This window comes from Schistocerca gregaria, chromosome 8 (assembly GCF_023897955.1).
Source record: "Schistocerca gregaria isolate iqSchGreg1 chromosome 8, iqSchGreg1.2, whole genome shotgun sequence".
Classification (NCBI taxonomy): Eukaryota; Metazoa; Arthropoda; class Insecta; order Orthoptera; family Acrididae; genus Schistocerca; species Schistocerca gregaria.
In genome coordinates, this window is record NC_064927.1 from 498,776,541 (window position 1) to 498,797,686 (window position 21,146).

Sequence of the window (21,146 nt, forward strand, 5' to 3'; positions counted from 1 at the left end):
AGGGACTGGGTGCTGTGTTGTGTTCATCATCATTTGATCCCCATCCGGCGCGCAGGTCGCCCAGTGTGGCGTCGAATGTAACAAGACCTGCACCAAGGCGGCCGGACCTGCCCCGTAAGGAGCCTCCCGGCCAATGAAGCCAAACGCTCATTTCCAATGTGTTACAGAAATCACGAATCAGAATCTGAACATACTTCTGAAATTGAGGAGTTTAACTGCAGCGTGTACCTGGAGACAAATTTGGAAAAGAAAAACGTTTTGCAGTTTGCTTAATTCAAACTTTTTTTTTATTTCGTTACTGTTCTCTGTGTAATGGAACGAAGTTCTGTCGCACAAAAAAAAAAAATTCAATTAAAACATCTTCACGTGACACAGAATCTACGTGTGAGAAATTCGAAAGTGAAAAGAAACAAATAATTTTGCAATTAAGTCACACAGTATCTTGCGCATTTCGACGCTTGTTTAGCGGTGCTATAACCCTTAGATATAAAGATGCAAATGTTACGTGCCTGCTAATAGCTGGAATTTAGAACAACTTAATTTTAAATTCGAAGATTTTTAGGTTAGAATTTACCGTGACTATTATTGACATTAAATGAAACAAGTTTTACTGTTAACAGTCACTGTTTATTTATAGGGTGCAGAAAAATTTCCGCTACCAGTCACAATAAAAGGTTATTTATTTGTCACACGACCGATTTCGGGCTTGCGCCCATCCTCAGGTGTTCATACATTTATGTACATGTTTATATTGTTGGAGATCAATAAAAATGAAGCATCATTATTAAAGTTACGCTGTGGTGACAGTTTTTCCATTTAGTTGTACACTTATTATAATTTTCACATCCATATTTCAGTTTTATAAATTTCAGCTGCATATTTCACTATTACGATGTGCACTCGTGAAATACACTGTGCTTACATACAAACATGTGGGCCGTGGCTTTGACTGGTAGTGGAAATTTTTCTACACGCTATAAAGGAGCAGTCACGGAGTTCTACAGCATCCAAAAATGGTTCAAATGGCTCTGAGCACTATGGGACTTAACTTCTGAGGTCATCAGTCCCATAGAACTTAGAACTACATAAACCTAACTAATCTAAGGACATCACATACATCCATGCCCGAGGCAGGATTCGAAACTGCGACCGTAGCGATAGCGCGGTTCGAGACTGTAGCGCCTAGAACCGATCGGGCACTCCGGCCGGCTCTACAGCATCCACTATGGATAAATTTCATTTACTATTTATTGACCTCCACGACGCGTTTCACGGGTTTAAACTACCGTCATCAGGTTTGATTTACATTTGTTAGTATGCCGTGTGTGTGTGTGTGTGTGTGTGTGTGTGTGTGTGTGTGTGTGTGTGTTTCGAGTTTTTGTTGGAACTTGGGGCACTGTATAGTGCAGACATTTCCTCGAAAAAATCCTAACACAGCACACACATACATGTCATAACAATAAATGTAAATCCACCTGATGATGGAGGTTTAAACGTTTCAAACGCGTCGTAGAGATAAACAAACAGTGGCCGGTAACAGTCATCTTGTTGTTTCATTTAAAACTTAATTTTCTCGTCACAGACTTCAGTTAGGATTTCTCCTTTCAGTGAGCCTTTCAGTTCTTGAGACTGACACGTTCGCTAGCATGATAAGCTGACGGAAGCGTTGATCAGTTACAGTATGTGATTGGCGCAGGCAGGACGTGCGAGTGCTGTATCGGTCGCCTGAGTGCTGGTGTTTGGACGCGGACCGGCTGTGCGCTCGGGTTGCAGGGTGGAGGCGCTCCTGCTCCCTGGGCCAGGTGAGCCACGTACCTGGGTGCTGCGAGCAGGGGCAGTGGAGGTGCAGCGCCGGCGGCCGGTGGGTCGCGACTGGAGCTGGAGCGGCGCGGCAGGCGGAGTGCCGGCGGCCGTGTGGGGACGTGATGACGGGGCACGCCGCCGTGACTAAACGGCCGGCGGCATCGCTCACGTCTCGCCCACTCGCCCACTCACTCACTCAGCAGTCGGTCACATTGAGAGGTCGGCGCGGCGCAGACAGGAGACGGCCGTCAGGGTGTGCGCCTGGCACTCCGCACAAGTGCCGCGGCTTCATGCACATCACTACCCTGCAGATCACTGACGGGGAGTAGCTTTAACCGTTGCACTTATCGAGGTTCCTTCTCGTACCAGTCTCCTTCTTCTTCTTCTTCTTTATCGTCGCCTTGTCCCTCGTCACGTAGGGTCGGCGTTGCTCTTGTGGAGCCTTCTCCTCCACAGTACTCTATCCATTGCCTCTTCCTTCTTCCATCCTTTCTCCCTTAGGTCCCCGGATATCTTATCCTTCCACCTCATCTTCGGTCTTCCTCTCCTTCTCGCTCCTTCAATCTTTATATCTTCAACTCTGTTTCCCATAAACTCTTCCCCTTTTCTCTCTAACTTTCCGTACCACCTTAGTCTGCTCTCTTGTATCTTTTTCCCCATGGGTCCCACTTTCACAGCTCCTCTAACAAATTCATTTCTAATCCTGTCCTTCCTTGTTACCCCACACATCCACCTCAGCATCCTCATTTCCGCCACTTCCCGTTCCAGTCTACATTTGCACATACAGGGTAATTTATGCATCGGAATAAACGTAACATTTTCAGTAAACTTTTTTTAAAAACTTCTTTATTTCAGAGCTATGTAGCGGTGTAGGGATCAAAAGTGCGACACAAACAACACGTAATTGATTCTTCTCCGAAAGCGACGACACGAAGGGACCCGAAGCTGAACAGGACTACGTCCTGTACATTTACTCCGGACATCTTCAAAATTGTGTCTGTGTAGACGAAGATTGTGACGTTCACGACGCCTTACCGCTCTCTGAATGTTTCAGCCTCCGTTCACCTCATTCTGCACAGCTGCACAACCATTTTCAGTTCGCTGTTGTGGTTGTTCTGTATTCTCACTTGCAACGCCATACACGACCTCCTTAACATGGCCCCAAAGGTGGTAGAAGTTCAGGGGACCACACCGTGCCTATCTAACCCATGTTAATTTAGGCAAGTATGTAACCCATTTCTGAAAAAGCTATTTGATGCAGGACCTTAATATTTTTACTGTATGTTACACTATGCGAGTGGAGTCAACTGCACTAAAATCCACTTTATCCATTTTATAGTTTTTAATAAATACTTTTTTAAATTTATTAACAAAAAGTATTAGGTTTTTTCTGCAGAAAATATTTTTGTGAACTTCCTAATGGTGGAATATTAATGAATGTAGTACCAGAGGTGACCCTTTTATGTTATGCAGAGTCTCTTTAAATTTCATTCATTTACCTATGGTAGTTTCTGATATAATGGGGCATATGTACTGGTAATTTTGTTTTGCAGGAAATTGACTTTAAAGAAAAAAACTTTTGAAATTTGTTTCTTACACTTAATTAAAACTGTCCTGCTGCATATGATGGGCATTCTTTGGCCTCTAGCAGGCCTTCCAGCTTCTTTTTCACCTTCCTGGGCGTTTGTCTTGCTTTCTTGGCCATATTAGATGCACACCTGTCTGCATCAGCCATCGTCATTTTATCGCAGTGTTGCACCCCAGTTATCGCATTTTCACCAGGGTTAATTCCCAGCTTTTTCAGTACCATCACTTTCCAACATTACCGCAATTGAATGTAATAACTGAATGTAATAACAGTATCATGTACTCGTAGTGTCATTGTATGCGTGCCTACAAATACAGTTTTAAGGAAGGCGGTTCCAAATTATGCTGTTCAAACATTCATTTGGGTTCTGCGTCTGCCCATGCAGACATTTCCTTACAAGGTTAGGATGAGCCAACTGTCTGAAAATAGGTTTAATTGCTGTAATAACAAACAGGAAGAGGAAGAGAATGCTGGTGACAATAAGATTGTCCAGTTGCCTGAGCCCTCTTGTAGTTGCACCACGAATTTTCTCCTGATGGACACAATCCATCACATGGCTTATCATCAGTAGATGACTTATGGAAGAATATGGCCCGAACATCTCTGTTCATTGCCTCCACATTTTCTTTATTTCTCCTAATTGCCTACCTATAGCATACCTGCAAGTTTTCTATTTCAGTTTTAGTTAACCGACCCTGTCTCGTCAACAATTTTCCATTTTTTAGTTTTTTCCTCTCATATCAGCAGTTTTCTCAGCATTGTTCCCAAACTTTTTTGAACATGGCCTACACATTCTATTTTGATAATAATGGTATCTCCATCTGGCTTAGAGTTGACAGCGAGTGGACAGAAAAGTGGGCGTGGCACATAAACACACGTGGTAGGAAAATGCTCTGTAAATGCTCGAAAAAAAAATTTCAGCTAAATCCTTTTGAGTAGTTAAATAAAACCTTAATCTATCGAAATATGATGAAAACCGAAAATCGATTTTTTTCTATCTGTGGTCCTCTTAAAATCCGGTGGTCTGGCGGGCCAAGCACTTGTGCAGCACGACCTGTCCTCTCATCGGGATAATCAGTAGCGGGACACCCTTTTGCTTCCACATTTAAACAAGCTCAGCGCCGTGTGTAAACCATGAGCTGGTTCGTGTAGCGAGTGCGACACCATGAAGCAAGGTACCCAGTTCATGTTCCAAAAGCTTCCGATACACTCTACCAGTCAGGTGCCGTGGAGTAACATGCGCTTCGAGTAACTGACTGTCCACTGCACCACACCAACTGTTCAGTGCAAAACGATATCCTCATACTTTAGTTACGCGAGCATTCTAATGTCGAAGTCTGACGGTTCGGTAGTCTTCTGTTTAGAAACATTTCCATATATCGTTGTCTCGCCGTTCGCGCATAGCCTTCTGCTGCATCGTGGAGGACCGGCATTTCCGCGTATTCACCGCCTGAGTACGCCGTCGTATCGTACACGGCGATTCCAGTCGACGAACTACCGACAGAATGAGTGTACGTAATACGTGTGGTCACGCTACGCTGCAACAGCACCGTAGAGGACAACGGACCACACAGAACTAAACAGAAGCATTTCGTGCCAGAATCAAACGAGCAGTGTAGTGGGGTGTACAAAGCAACACCAGTGGATATGCAAGCAAACACGACCCGTCAGCAGCCAGTGCTGCCCCATGATGTAATGCCGACCACAAATAACCTTATGCGTCACAACTCGGAAATAACGCAGTTTCAGACAAAACTTTATTCAAAATTTTACTCTTACTTTTTTTCATACATTACACCCACGAAGTGTGTGTACAGCTACTTCTGAATCACCCCGCATACTGCTAAAGCCAGTGACATCAGCGACTTTGTGGCCTCGCCCACTCTGGTATCGACGAAGGCGATAACCGCTGTGCTCCTCCAACTACAACGGACTGGCGCTAAGAGAGAGCCGTCGTTGATCGCAGCTCGTGGTCTAGTGGCCAGCGTTGCTGCCTCTGGATCACGGGGCCCCCGTTCGATTCTCGGCCGGGTTCATCTACATCTACATTTATACTCCGCAAGCCACCCAACGGTGTGTGGCAGAGGGCACCTTACGTGCCATTGTCATTACCTCCCTTTGCGTATGGTTCGCGGGAAGAACGATTGCCGGAAAGCCTCCGTGCGCTGTCGAATCTCTCTAATTTTACACTCGGGAGGTATAAGTAGGGGGAAGCAATATATTCGATACCTCATCCAGAAACGCAGCGTGTCGAAACCTGGACAGCAAGCTACACCGCGATGAAGTGCCCCTCTCTTGCAGAGTCTGTCACGTGAGTTTGCTAAACATCTCTGTAACGCTATCGCGCTTACCAAATAACCTTGTGACGAAACGCCTCACTCTTCTTTGGATCTTCTCTAGCTCCTCTGTCAATCCGACCTGGTACGGATCCTACATTGATGAACAATACTCAAGTATAGGTCGAACGAGTGTTTTGTAAGCCACCACCATTGTTGATGGACTACATTTGTTAATGACTCCTCCAATGAATCTCAACCTGGCACACGCCTTACCAACAATTAATTTTATATGATCATTCCACTTGAAGTCGTTCCGTACGCATACTCCCAGATATTTTACGGAAGTATCTGCTACTACTGTTTCCAAAATGAGATTTTCACTCTGCAGCCGACTGTGCGCTGATATGAAACTTCCTGGCAGATTAAAACTGTGTGCCGGACCGAGACTCGAACTCGGGACCTATGCCTTTCGCGGGTAAGTGCTCTACCAACTGAGCTACCTAATCACGACTCACGCCCCGTCCTCACAGCTTTACTTGTGCCAGTACCTTGTCTCCTACCTTCCAAACTTTACAGAAGCTCTCCTGCAAACCACTGTTTATTCAGCTATGATATAATTATACAATAAAGGATCCTCCTTTCTATGTATTTTCAATAAATTACATTTGTCTATGTTAAGGGTCATTTGCCACTCCCTGGAGGGGATTTTTCTCTGCCGGGAAACTGGGTCTTTGTGTTGACTTCATCATCATCATCATCATCATCATCATCATCATCATCATCATGGACAGTGGCTAGATTGGATTCCGAAAAAACTGGACTGCGTATAAATTGGGACTTTGTACGGGCTCTGATAACCGTGCAGTTGAGCACCGCACAAATCAAACATCATCATCGCAGTCCCGTTTTCTGTCAAAATTCCGAGACCGTACATTCCTAGAACACTCTTGTGCCGCATCAGGCCAGAGGACGTAACGTCGGATGACCGCCGCTGACACGGGAACCGGTCGGTGCGGAGTGACGCAGAACAGGTGCCTGCCGGCCGGTCCTGTAGCGCCCCGCCGATGACGTAAGATGTGGCTGTCTGCAGTCAGCCCGGTAACTCGGGCCGACGTGACAGTGGCAGAAAGGAGTTATGTCAAGTTTTGTTTATTTTTGGCGCAGTCACATTTTGTGAGACAGTCACAACCGCTTTCAGTCCACAACGGCCATTTTTAAATGCTGCAATAGGAACAAATAATAGTCTTATACTAATGAAAGTCGCAGGCTCTATCTCCTTATCTCGTGTTCTCTACTGAAAATCTCGTGCTTGTACTCTTGTTAACATTACTATTACAGACATCGCCTAAAATTTTTGTTCATTGGTCCTGTGCGCAAAAGATAACTGACTTGATCTTTCTGCTGCCACTGCTTGATCTGCTGCATTCCATTATTTAACAAAAACATAAAAAAACCTATTATTCATGGTCAGTGCAATGCATGTTCTGTATGGCGGCTCCTGCTGCTTACTACAACTACATATAATTCGAGAGAAAGGCTTTGGTCAAATCTAAACTAGGTAAATGATAACCCAAACAAAAAACTATATACTGAAAGCGATTCTCTCTCATTCAATTAACAAAACGCTAGAAGCTCTTTGAACAATCGCTTCGTATGTAAATCGGCCTCCAGTGGCATTAAAGCAATATTACAAATTAATCAAACTCTTGAGACAGACTGAAATACTTCTTAGTTAAATGCATAGTGAAACAATTCCCTGATGATTACAAAAGAAATCAATGACAAAAATCAATACTTAATCTATTCGCCTAACAATGGTTTCCCTTAAGAATTCAACTCCTATCATTATCAAAATTATCGTCTGCTTCTACGCACATACACAAACCATTTTCTTTAAATTAACAAGCGCGCTGCAAATTATGAAAAATATCAACTCAGTACCAAATCCTGTGTCGCTGCTGGCGGACACGGCAGTACGGCAGCTCGGCGACGACCCCTCGCCCAACACACGTGCTCACCACAGCAGGCGGGCTCCCACACTGGCCGCCAAACTGCCACTAGTTAATCCGTGCGCTGCGAGGCGCGACAACAATATCTCAGATTCCAGAGCTTGTGTTTGCGCGCTGTAGCCGACCTTTAAATCCTAAGAGAGTATTGCCAACTCTCACTAAGACCCGAAAAAAATAACAATATTTTTAGTAGCTCTGTAACTGCGTGGCACATTGAAACTGCGTGCCGGCGCGCTGCTCTAGCTTGGGACGTACTGCGACTCTTCGTGGGTCAAATTAAACTTGAATCGTACCAGTGTGGCGAACATGCGTTCACGCGATATCAAATTAAACATAATACCCAACATCAGATTGCCCTACTCTTTGCGTTGCACGCGCACGTCCTCTATAGGACAGACGTTTAATTGCTGCCTGCAAACAATCATTGTGGGGATAACAACGACCCACCTATCAAAGGTGTGGGGGTAGGCGTGGAAAAGCACTGCAGCTCACGACGCGGGACTACACATACCTCAGTCGTACAGTACCTGACAATGACGGAATTAGGGACTTGCGACAAACTGTAAACATAATCCAGAATGAGATTTTCACTCTGAAGCGGAGTGTGCGCTGATATGAAACTTCCTGGCAGATTAAAACTGTGTGCCCGACCGAGACTCGAACTCGGGACCTTTGCCTTTCGCGGGCAAGTGCTCTACCAACTGAGCTACCGAAGCACGACTCACGTCCGGTACTCACAGCTTTACTTCTGCCAGTTTGGTAGAGCACTTGCCCGCGAAAGGCAAAGGTCCCGAGTTCGAGTCTCGGTCGGGCACACAGTTTTAATCTGCCAGGAAGTTTCATATCAGCGCACACTCCGCTGCAGAGTGAAAATCTCATTCTGGAAACATCCCCCAGGCTGTGGCTAAGCCATGTCTCCGCAATATCCTTTCTTTCAGGAGTGCTAGTTCTGCATGGTTCGCAGAAGAGCTTCTGTAAAGTTTGGAAGGTAGGAGACGGATACTGGCAGAAGTAAAGCTGTGAGTACCGGGCGTGAGTCGTGCTTCGGTGGCTCAGTTGGTAGAGCACTTGCCCGCGAAAGGCAAAGGTCCCGAGCTCGAGTCTCGGTCGGGCACACAGTTTTAATCTGCCAGGAAGTTTGTAAACATAATTTCAAACCTTTACGAAACTTTGTCACTGACGACACTCACTTAATTAAGAAAGGAAAAACGTTAATTGCTTGCTATATTTTCGCTTTTCATGCCTTAAAACTGTCACTTGAGGCATCACGTTTTAATTTATTACTAATTTACTACTAACTATATCCGCTACACATTTCTCAGACAGTATTCACGCATTCCACTGAATGTACCAGAAAAATTACTTCCCTTTGCGACACTTAGTTTAGGGTATATGACGCAAACACTGAGATGCGTAATAAACTACCGCATCATGCAAGACATTTAAATTTATTAGTTCTATGTTACTAATTGTGTCTTGTAGCGAGCGTGAGGACGTGCGTTCGATCATCGCGTTTCCGCATTATCAACAATCATCCGCGCCGTGTTCGGTAGGCGTACGCTCGTCCAAGTGATATTGTGGACAGACAATCATCAAAATTGTTAAGTGGGATAAACATTTACGACTTAAGAGTTTAAACAGTGCAGCCTGCGACTTTCTTTTACCGTCTCAGAATATTGTTGTTCACACCAGATGTAGATGAGTGTGTAACGCCAGAAATGCATATCCTCCTATCTCCATCGATTGTACTATAAATTTTTTCCTTATTTTGTTACCTGAAGATATGACATTTCTGTGTCTTTATATATATATATATATATATATATATATATATATATATATATATATATATATAGATGTATAATTGGTTTGTTTTGTAAATATTATTTCTATTTTTACGCTGAGTCTGGCATAGGGAAAACTACGCTATCGAACGATTACATCGATAGGTCGTGTGGAGAACCAAAGTGTTTAGGATCTGTGGTAGTGTTAACTCTGCCGTTTGGAGCGCGAGCAGAGGGAGTCTGGCTGGAGTAGGGCGGTGGAGCAGGTGTGTTGAGTGACGCTCCCGCGAGTTGCCGTGCTTTCGGGATTTGGCAGAATGTAATTGCGCTCCACTTGCTACGATAGTTTCTGGCACGGTGTCGCGGACGGGAAGCATTAACTGGCGCACATCAAGAGCCTGTTTCGCCTGGTGACCGTGTCGAGAAGGAGGCGCGCCAGCATCCAGCTTCTGCAACAGCGACGGCCGACAATGAGTGACTGTCGCCACCTCCTCGATCGACGACTTCAAACCTTCAATCAACCAACCAGGAAGACTAGAAGCACGTAAAGTTTTAGAACTGTATGGCAGACCTCAGCTTTTCAAGGTGTTCAATTTGTCTCAGGAAATTACAGCAACGTAGCATGAAACTTTGTTGCTCATTGTCCGAATTGCATTAACAAGCAGGGTCCCTTCCTTTTCTGGTATTCACCCGAGTGTCATTGAAATTCATACGCCAGCATTAAAGTAATATCATTCCATTTCACTGCTTTAATTTCAAAGTTCAGTTAAAGTATTCACAGCTGGCTACAATATTTAGATTACGCAACCACAAATTAATAGTGCGAGTTTTGATACCATATTTTAGCTTGCCTGTGACTGCAGCTCAGTTTGGAACGTACTAAATTTTACTATTATTAATTGTTCAGAATCATTTAATTCAAGTTAAAAGTTAAATCTCTTATTTCTAATTTGCGTAGATTCAAGTACCTTTTGAAATGATTGTTGAGGTAGCCCAAGACTAACCGTATTTTACTGAATTTCGATGTGCATCAAAAACAAAGCTCACTATTAATTTCAGTCACTAAATTAACTTTCAGTTTTTCCGTTTTATTAATTCTTTTGATAAATTATGTCAGAGTGTAGCGAAATTTATTACTTCTGACAAACATTCAGTTTTCACACAGCACGTGTCAACCTTCAGTTGCCACACTTTTAGTGCTATTTACATGTGCATTAATCTTTCATTTTCAATTATTGTAGTAGTTGTCCATAGGACTGGCGACCGTAATTTTCCCCAAATCTCAAATATTTAATTAACGCCAATTAATTGTTAATGTAACGACGGACATTTACTTTATTCATTAATTTTACCGTTTTCTCAAAATTAATTTCCACCAATTTCATTTGCATTTTTCTTTTTCATTTAGATGTAACCGTTTCCTCCCTCTTTACCGACAAATTAACTTCGGTGAAGATTGCTTTTCCCAAGTTTCCATTAGGTGCACGTGGTTTCATTTCTTACTGTCATTAACGTCGGTAAGTGAGGAGGTTACAGGTGCAGTGTTTTAACGTTGAGTGGCTCCCCTAAACACGCTTGCATATTTCGATAGATAACTCCAGGCAAGCCAGCGGTAGTGTGGAGCAGAACAGTACGACCCCCGCGGGATTACCAGGCACGTGGTGAGGACAGGGTGCACGGTCCGAAACGACAAGCAGTTTAAGGGACCCCGCCATTTGCACCCCCGGGCGTGTTGAGACGCTCGTGAGCGTTAGTTGTCTCCCCGGTTGGATGTGGTAACTCGATGTCAGTGATGAATGCCTTCCAGGCGACAATGACGCTATTATCAACACCTCATTGACTTTGTAGGGGATCGTGTAATACGGCTGTACCTTCGGCAATATTGGGGAAAGATTTGGCAGGAGTGTAGCCACTGTACTTGACTGCTGGCAGCGGTGGTCACGGGAATGTATAGTCTGTCGGTAAACTGAAGAGCGAGTGAGCTAGACCCCACTCTGCCAACCCAGATACGTCACGAGGGTCTTCTACAGGCTGTTTCACAACTTAGTGCAGTCCCTGCCACGGCGCGCGCTTTAAATCTGTGGCGAACCCGTGTACAGATACGTCTCGGCTGCGTTTATTTTTAGACAAACGCATTACGACCACAAGGAATACAAAAAACGATAGCTTCTTCCGAAACACAACATTATAGAATAAATAATATTAACATAAAATGGAAGTCAAGATTCTACTAGAAACATAGATCAAATGCCTGTTCATGTGAATGTATGCTGCTCTATTGCTATTCGTAAAACGAATCCCATATAATGCAATCAGTCTGTAGAATTTAAGGCTTGTGCTTACTTTGTGTTTCTACTAAAGGGTAGAAGTTTTCTTTGAAGGATTGCAGTGAAACTAAACAATTATTGCAACACGAAGAGTGTTTAAGAAGTAAGCAGATATTTATAATTTTGTGGGTTGTATTAGTTCGATTCGCACTACTTTGTCACTGTCTTCGTAAACATGCCTCAGAAGTATGTGTTCATAGTTATGCATATTGGGTATTTACTCTGTTGTCAGCTGTCAGAAAGGTTACATGTGGTTTGGTAGCATCAACGACTATTTGTTTGCATAAAAATAAATTAGAGAATCTGTATTAAATTTTGTTATAACAATGGAATAAAGTGTATGAAATTTTTGGAAATGGTAAATATTGCTTTTGGTGAGCCTGTTATGAGTAGACCAAGGGCAGACAAGTGATATAAACATTTCAAAGCAGGCCTTAAAGGACAGCGGTTTTACAAGAATGTATGAGATTAACAATGCACAGTTAAGAGACCTATAAACAATCCCGAAGAAACAGTTTCTGAAGTGTTGCGGGAATTCAAAAAAGCACTGGCATAAGTGTATAGTATGTAATGGGTAATATCTTGAAGAGGATAACATTGCTGTACATTAACAAATAAAGTTCTCATCAAAAATTAATATGTGAACGCACTTCGTATGTCAAGCTTTTTGCTTAGAACTCCAGAAGGAAATTTGAGCAGTGTTTATAATATGTTTTAAGCAGTATGTCTTAGAATAAATGTATAGTGACAGAGATAGAGATTTAGTGTTCCATAAGCATCAAAGGTTTTACGTTATTTTGAAAGTGTCTATAACGATGGGTTTCCTCCCAAAATTATTAGTTTTCCTTCATGGCGATTCCAGTGAACCATGCGACTTATTTTTCCATTTCTTACTTACGCGTCCTATTAGGTGATGCTGACGTTTGCATAAATTGCAGCCCTTTGAGTGTGACTGGTAATATTAACCAACAGTTCTTTTAGTGTCGCCTCCTTAACACACGCTGTAATAACATTAGAGACGATCGAACGCTCGTTACTCAACAAATACCTCCACTTTTTCGTATTCTGTGCATTGTCTTGCAATGCTAGACGATTATTCATCACTTACGGATATCGAAGTACATCGGTAACTATACAAAGTTATCTCACTGACACTGGCAACTAAGATCCCACGAACAGAAACGACTTATCTACACTGCTAGACAGATAACGGGCCACAGATTTTGGGTGACCCTGTAGGCCGGTGGAGGCGTTCTTCCGGGAAAGGCCACTTCCCCCACCAAAAGCGCTGCTCGCTCTTGAGTTTACAGACAGACCATACAGTAGGGAGAAGACCGGGCGCCGGACGGCCACGTGGCACTACCGAGGGGGAACACCATAATGTTCGGCGTACGGTTCTGGCACATCGCACTGCATCTGCTATAGTACTCTGAGCAGCAGTTGGCGGCGCAGTGACACAGCGAACTGTTACAGATCTGTTACTTCAAGGACTTTACGAGGCAGACGCCCTGTACCGTGCTTTGCACTGAGACCGAACCACCGCTATTTGCCACTTCAGTGATGTCAAGCGAGAGGGCAGGGTGGAGGTCTGTTGTGTCTTCTGATGAAAGCTGCCTCTGCCTCGTTGCCAGTGGTGGCCGTGTGTTGCTTACTAGGCGCCCTGTTGAGCGACTGTAACCAGCCCATCTGCGTGCCAGATTCACTGCATCTGCAGTTTTGTATGGTCTGGGTTGCGGTTTCGTTTAACAGCACGAACGCACTCTTTGTTATGCCAGGCGCCCTGACTACAAATCTGTGCGTCAGTCTGGTGGTTCCACAGACTGTGCGGCCATACGTGGACAGCATTCCACCAGGTCTCTTCCAACAGGATAACGCTTGCCCACATACTGCTATTGTAATCGAACGTGCTCTACGCAGTGTCGACCTCTTGCCTTGGCCTGATCGATCTCCAGTCGAGCACATACGGCACATCACCAGACAACTCCAGCGTCATCCAAAATCCGCATTAACCGTCCCTGTACTGGCAGACCAAGTGCAATAGCCTTGGAACTCCATCCCACAAACTGACGTCTGGCACTTGTCCAAAACATAGTATCGGCAGCAACTGAGAGATTTATACGAAATAAATTAACAAAAGACGGAACTGATCCTCCTTGGTACACAAAACGGGATAGGACACTGTTGCAGAAACAACGAGCCAAACATGCCAAATTTAAACAGACGCAAAATCCCCAGGACTGGTGATCTTTTACAGAAGATCGAAATTTACCGCGGACTTCAATGCCCGAGGCTTATAACAGTTTCCACAACGAAACGTTTTCTCGAAACCTGGCAGAAAATCCAAAGAGATTCTGGTCGTATGTGAAGTATGTTAGCGGCAAGAAACAGTCAATGCGTTCTCTGCGCGATAACAATGCAGATACTATCGAAGACAGTGCTGCCAAAGCAGAGACAAAACACAGCCTTCAGAAATGCCTTCACAAAAGAACAGGAAGTAAATATTCCAGAATTCGAATCGAGAACAGCTGCCAACATGAGTAACGTAGAAGTAAATATCCTCGGACCAGTGAAGCAACTTTAATCACTTAATAACAGCAAGTATTCTGGTCCAGACTGTATACCAATTAGGTTCCTTTCCGAGTACGCTAATCATTTAGCTCCATACTTAACAATCGTATATAACCATTCGCTCGACGAAAGATCCGTACCCAAAGACTGGAAAGTTGCACAGGTCACACCAATATTCAATAAAGGTAGTAGAAGTAATCCACAAGATTACAGGCCCATATCGTTAACGTCGATATTCAGCAGGATTTTAGAACATATACTGTGTTCGTAGATTATGAATTACCTCGAAGAAAACGATCTATTGACACACAGTCAACATGGGTGTAGAAAATATCGTTTCTGTGAAACACAACTAGCTCTTTATTCACATGAAATGTTGAGTGCTATTGACAAGGGATTTCAGATCTTTTCCGTATTTCTGGATTTCCGGAAGGCTTTTGACACTGTACCACACAAGCGGCTTGTAGTGAAATTGCGTGCTTATGGAATATCGTCTCAGTTATGTAACTGGATTTGTGATTTCCTGTCAGAGACGTCACAGTTCACAGTAATTGACGGAAAGTCATTGAGTAAAAGGGAAGTGATTTCTGGCGTTTCCCAAGGTAGTGTTATAGGCCCTTAGTTGTTCCTCATCTATATAATCTATTTAGGAGACAACCAGAGCAGCTGTGTTAGGTTGTTTGCAGATGACGCTTTCGTTTCTCGACTAACAAAGCCATCAGAAGATCAAAACAAATTGCAAAACGATTTAGGAAAGACATCTGTATGGTACGAAAACTGGCAGTTGACCCTACATAACGAAAAGTGTGAGGTCATCCACATGAGTGCTAAAAGGAATTCGTTAAACTTGTGTTACGCGATAAATCAGTAGATCTAAATATTGTAAATTTAACTAAATACCTACGAATTACAATTACTAACAGCTTACATTGCATGGATCACATGGAAAATGTTGTGGGGAAGGCTAACCTAAGACTGCGTTTTATTGACAGGACACTTAGAAAATGTGACAGACCTACTAAGGAGACTGCCTACACTACGCGTGTCCGTCCACTTTTAGAATACTGCTTCGCCGTCAGGCTTCATTACCAGATAGGATATGGGAGAGAGTGTCTCAGAAATCATAAAGGATTTGGGCTGGACATCATTGAAAGAAAGGCGTTTTTCGTTGCGACGGAATCTTCTCACGAAATTGAAATCACCAACTTTCTCCTCCGAATGCGAAAATATTTTTTTGACACCGACCTATTTAGGGTGAAAGGATCACACCACGATAAAATAAGGGAAACCAGAGATTGCATGGAAAGATACAGGTGTTCGTTCTTTCCGCGCGCTTTAAGAGATTGGAATAATAAAGAATTTTGAAGGTGGTTCTATGAACCCTCTGCCAGGCACTTAAATGTGATTTGCAAAGTATCCATGTAGATGTAGATGTATGCATGCTTGCTTGCTTTCAAAATGCTGGCGGTCAGAGCGGTTATTAATGTACCAGGATTTCACATCTGCAATGGCTGCCTCGCGCTTACATTAACCTGTGAACTTTTTTAGGGTTAGTATTCACTAAGGTGAGGTGTCGCAGGACGTGGGTACTGCGATGTCTGCGTACGTCTGGGTACGGTTAACCATTAATACGCGCTCATCTGGAGATAGATTGGTCGAAATCGAACGAAGGGTAGCGGTTTGAAGGGCAGAGGAAAAAAAGTGCCAAGGCAAGAGCCAAGGGAAAAAAAACCTCTGCGATAGTTAGGTCGGTGGTAAGAGTAGTAGCGGTTGTCTTGCTGCCTGCGATAGGTCGTGCAAGAAAAGGCTTTGTTAGTAGTTGTTATCATGCATGTCGATACCTTGACGTTGTGCGTTTGTGCTGCTCGGCGGCTGGCGCTGGGTGCTGGTACAGAGTCCTCGTTCAGCGTCGGCAACCTGCAACAGTTAGGTTTGTTATCGATCTTTGTGTCCGATAGGTCATATACCGGAAGCACAGTGTGAGGGAATGTTGGCGGATTGTTTGTGCGTCTGTGGGCGAGCTCGTCGGTGTCCCTGCTGTGGCCTGTTGGTCGGCTCTGATAGTAGCTGGTAGTTACCAGTCAGTGTTGCTGATATTCAGGGGCTTGCCGACGTTTGTCGCTGTTTGCGTATGTTAGTTTACCACAGGTGGCTATGCCCTACCTAGCGGTGTCTTTGGCCGCTTGTGCTTCCACCTGTGGATGTGATCGTAGTTTCCCAGAGTGAGGATGAAAGAATTGTTCGAATGTCTCGAGTTCCTGTATAGCCGTGTGGCTTGTTGTTTGAATACTTTCTTGAGGGTATCAAGGCGGTATTCATGGTGAAGATCCACGGTGCGTGTGTAGCGTGGAGCGTTGCTAATGATTCGTAGTACCTTGTTCTGTATGATCTGCAGGCGGCGCAGTCGTGTAGGAGCTGCATATCCCCAGACGGGAGCTGCGTACGTCATCAGAAGTCTAATCAGTGTCACGTACATGGACCTCGACACCCTCCTATTCAGTGTGCTTTCCCTGTTGAGCATTGGGCAGAGCTGTTTAAGCCTCGCGTGCGCTCTGTTGGCAGCGTACTCGATGTGGTCGCCCCATGTAAGTGTCCGGTCCAGCAAGACACCTAGGTATCTGACTTTATCTCGGAAACGTATTGGGCGTGCATGCAGTGTTATTGGTCTACAGTGTTGGTGTTTGCGCAGTAGTTTCGGTCTGCGTGTGAACAGAACTGCTTCACACTTGTCGACGTTTACTTTAATGCGGAATCGCTCGAGCCAAGGCGCAGCTGTTCTGAGTGCTGTCTGTATTCGTGGGTTGTTCGACGGTTTCCAATCTTGCACAAGGATGGCTGTGTCATCCGTGTAGGCGGCTAACGTCGTGTTTCGTGTCGCTGGGAAGTCATTAGTGTACAGGTTGCACAAGATGGGCCCTAGGATGCTTCCTTGGGGTACTCCAGCTTGGATACCGTGTTGTGTTGATTGGCTGACCTGCATGTTAGTGTTGAAACACCTGTTCGCGAGATATGAGTGCATGAGACGTACGAGTCCGTCCGGGAAACCAGCTTCGCCTAGTTTGCGTACAAGCCCGTTGTGCCTGTGAACTTTAAGTATTGTCTCTTAAATATGTTACCGAGACACGTGTATTCCCAAATTTTCATTAGTCTACATTAATTATTTTTGGGTCTTAGGATTTTTTCAATGCTATGTATTTCAAGTAAGTTCGACAGCATGTAGGTAAGGAGGTAAGATCAGAAAAGTTCTTTATTTGAACATGGTGTTCTTTTGATAAACGAGGTTATGACTATTTTACATATACAGTGTAGCAACAAGAATGCCTGACTAGATTTGTAGTGGATTTGCGGGTGACATTGTCTGGTCACAGATCTGTCACCACGTCGGGTGCTAACAACAGATCTAGTCCGGGTGCGCAGGAGTGTCATCCCCTGCGGTTTCAGCTCCGTGCCGGACAGGGTTTAGCAATCGTGCCAGTGGCCGGCGGCGACGCGCCAGACCCTCGCCCACCCACTGCCAGGTGCTTGCAGTCTGCACAACGTGCTGGACAGGGTAACAGTCGAACAGCGTCTGCGTCGAGGTAGGTCAGGGGAGCACGGGCGAAACGCGGTCCTGCCGTGTCTCGACGGAGGACAACCTGTCTGGCACCTCGGAGGCGGGCCGCAGCCGCCGGCCTTCACACGCTGTCCACATTTCGGCTACGCCATTGGTTCTCAGACTGTTTTCCTTCTGTGCCACCTTTCACGAGCAAAACATTGTATCGCCCCCCATCTCACGCCAATCTTATCAATATTCACTTATTAATATCTTCTTTGCTGTATCCTATATTCTACCAAATTCGACTCTGAAGGATTTTACGCAACTGAAACCAAAACTACATTAATTATTAAAATGAAGATACGAAACAAATAGCTTACCTTCACCACATTGTCATTAATTCAAAAACTATGAAATGAACAATATTTACTGTGGTGTCACCGCCAGACACCACACTTGCTAGGTGGTAGCCTTTAAATCGGCCGCGGTCCGTTACTACACGTCGGACCCGCGTGTCGCCACTATCAGTGACTGCAGACCGAGCGCCGCCACACAGCAGGTCTAGTCTAGAGAGACTCTCTAGCACTCGCTCCAGTTGGACAGCCGACTTTGCTAGCGATAGTTTACTGACTACATACGCTCTCATTTGCAGAGACTACAGTTTAGCATAGCCTTCAGCTACATCATTTGCTACGACCTAGCAAGGCGCCATGTTTAGTTACTATGTCTTCTGAACAGATAGTATTTTGACTCGTGTACCGTCAAGAGCGACGTTCATTATTAATGGATTAAAGTTAAGTATCAAACTAATTACGTCCGCTTTCTGAATACTCATTCCTTGTCATGTTCCAGACCTCACGTCAGTATAGTTCTGCCCTCCTCACGCCAGCCTGCGTGAGCTAAAACGCGTGCATTTCGGCCTCCTCTAGTAACACGGTGTTGGCTATTCTGCCAACCCATCATTTACTATTCAGCAAAAAAATGGTCCAAATTGCTCTGAGCACTATGAGACTTTACATCTGAGGTCATCAGTCCCCTAGAACTTAGAACTACTTAAACCTAACTAACCTAAGGACAACACACAGATCCATGCCCGAGGCAGGATTTGAACCTGCGACAGTGTCAGTCGCGGGTTCCAATCTGAACCGCCTAGAACTGCTCGGCCACAGCAGCAGGCACTATTCAGCAAACAAAGATTACAGGAGCATTAAAACTTTAAGTTACAAAGTTCATTCTGACGGATAAGCTTGCTTCCAAGAAGAAAGCTTCTCAAGACTTGGTATAATACTCGTACCACAAACAGCCACTCCAAGTTCTTTGCTTGCATTTATCTTTGAACGGTAGTTCGACTTCATAGCTGCCAAAGCCTAAAAGCCATTCTCGCAAAAGTTACGAATTACATCGAAGAGAACTGTCTATTGCCGCACAGTCAACAGGGATTTATGAAACATTGTTCTTTTGAAACATAACTAGCTTTTTACACACGCGAAGTGTTCAATGCTATTGACAAAGCCGGCCGGTGTGGCCGTGCGGTTCTAGGCGCTTCAGTCTGGAACCGCGTCACTGCTACGGTCGCAGGTTCGAATCCTGCCTCGGGCATGGATGTGTGTGATGACCTTAGGTTACTTAGGTTTAATTAGTTCTATGTTCTAGGCTACTGATGACCTCTGAAATTAAGTCGCATAGTGCTCAGAGCCATTTGAACCATTTGTTGACAAAGAATTTCGAATTTATTCTTTGTTTGTAGATTTCGAGACGGCTTTCGACACTCTACTACACAAGCGGCTTGCAGTGAAATTGCATGCTTATAGAATATCGTCTCAGTTATGTGACTGGATTCGTGATGTCCTGTCAGAAAGGTCACTGTTTGTAGCAATTGACGAAAAGTCGTCCAGTGAAACAGAAGTAATTTCTCGCGGTCCCCAAGGTAATGTTATAAGCCCTCTGCTATCCATTGTGAGCAGCCGTCTTAGGTTGCTTGCAGATGACGCTGTCGTTTATCGACTAATAAAGTGATGAGAAGATCAAAACAAATTGCAAAACGATTTAGAAAATATTTCTATGTGGTGCAAAAACAGTCAATTGACCCTAAATAATGAAATGTGTGATTTCATCCACAGGAGCGCTAAAAGGAATGAGTTAAACATCGGTTACACGATCAATCAGTCAAATCCAAAGGCCGTAAGTTCAACTAAATATCTAGGAATTACAGTTACGAACAACTTAAATTGGAAGGAGCACACAGAAAATTTTATCGGGAAACCTAACCAAAGACTGCGCTTTATTGGTAGGACACTTAGAAAATGTGACAGACCTACTAAGGAGACTGCCTACACTACGCGTGTCCGTCCACTTTTAGAATACTGCTGCGCGGTGTGGGAGCCTTACCAGATAGGAATGACGGAGTACATGGAAAAAGTTCAAAGAAGGGCAGCACGTTTTATACTATCCCGAAATATGGTAGTGTGTGTCACTGAAATGATACAGGATTTGAGATGGACACCATTGAAACAAATGTGCTTTTCGATGCGGCGGAATCTTCTCACGAAATTTCAGCCACCAACTTTATGCTCCGAATGCGAAAATATTTTGTTGACGCAGACCTATATAGGGAGAAACGATCATCATAATGAAATAAGGGAAATCAGTGTTCGCACGGAAAGCAAAAGGTGTTCGTTTCTCCCACGTACTGTTCGAGAGTGGAATAATAGAGAGTTAATTTGAAGATGGTTCGACGAACCCTCTACCAGGCATGTAAGTGTGATTTGCAGAGCATCCATGCAGATGTAGATGAAATATGTTGTTGCAAGAGGAATCAGAATCTTCATTGCATTTTGGCTCAGAATTGGGAATATGTACACAAAACTCCAAGAAAGACACATAATCAAATTTACGCGTTAGTAAAATATCACAAGTGAGCTCAATAAGTTATTCTTGCTCTCTTATATTTAGACGTGATGCTCCGGGAGCACTTCTGAATGGATTTTTAAACCAACTACGTTTATCAAAACCGTCGTTGAAATAGCTGTCGAACTGAACCTCTAGTGTAGCAGAACTATGAGAGAAGCAGACTTTTGTCACCATTGTAAGTATCGGTTTATCTGTATCCTCTAAAAGTGACACTAGAGCATGGAACATATCTAGCATGCCACTTTCCCTTAGGTTTTGCCACACGTCTAATTTCTAATAAAGGCCCTCACTTTTTTGTCCCAAGGTAGTACAGTTACGTTACCACCTTGATGAGATCTTTGAA

General features: G+C 44.2%; 1 protein-coding gene across 4 annotated transcripts in view; it reads right to left on the reverse strand.

The window, feature by feature from the left end:
• LOC126285345 (myrosinase 1-like) overlaps nucleotides 1-21,146 on the reverse strand; it is a 502,449-nt gene that overhangs the window by 316,949 nt on the left and 164,354 nt on the right. Inside the window, exon 2 of one of the 4 annotated variants that reach the window (XM_049984661.1) lies at nucleotides 16,200-16,275. The exons of 2 other annotated variants lie outside the window; for them this stretch is intronic. The gene's annotated coding sequence lies outside the window, so the exon portion shown is untranslated. Of the gene's footprint in view, nucleotides 1-1,815; nucleotides 2,039-16,199; nucleotides 16,276-21,146 lie in introns of those variants that run through there. One more of the 4 variants, XM_049984662.1, reaches the window with a different exon arrangement.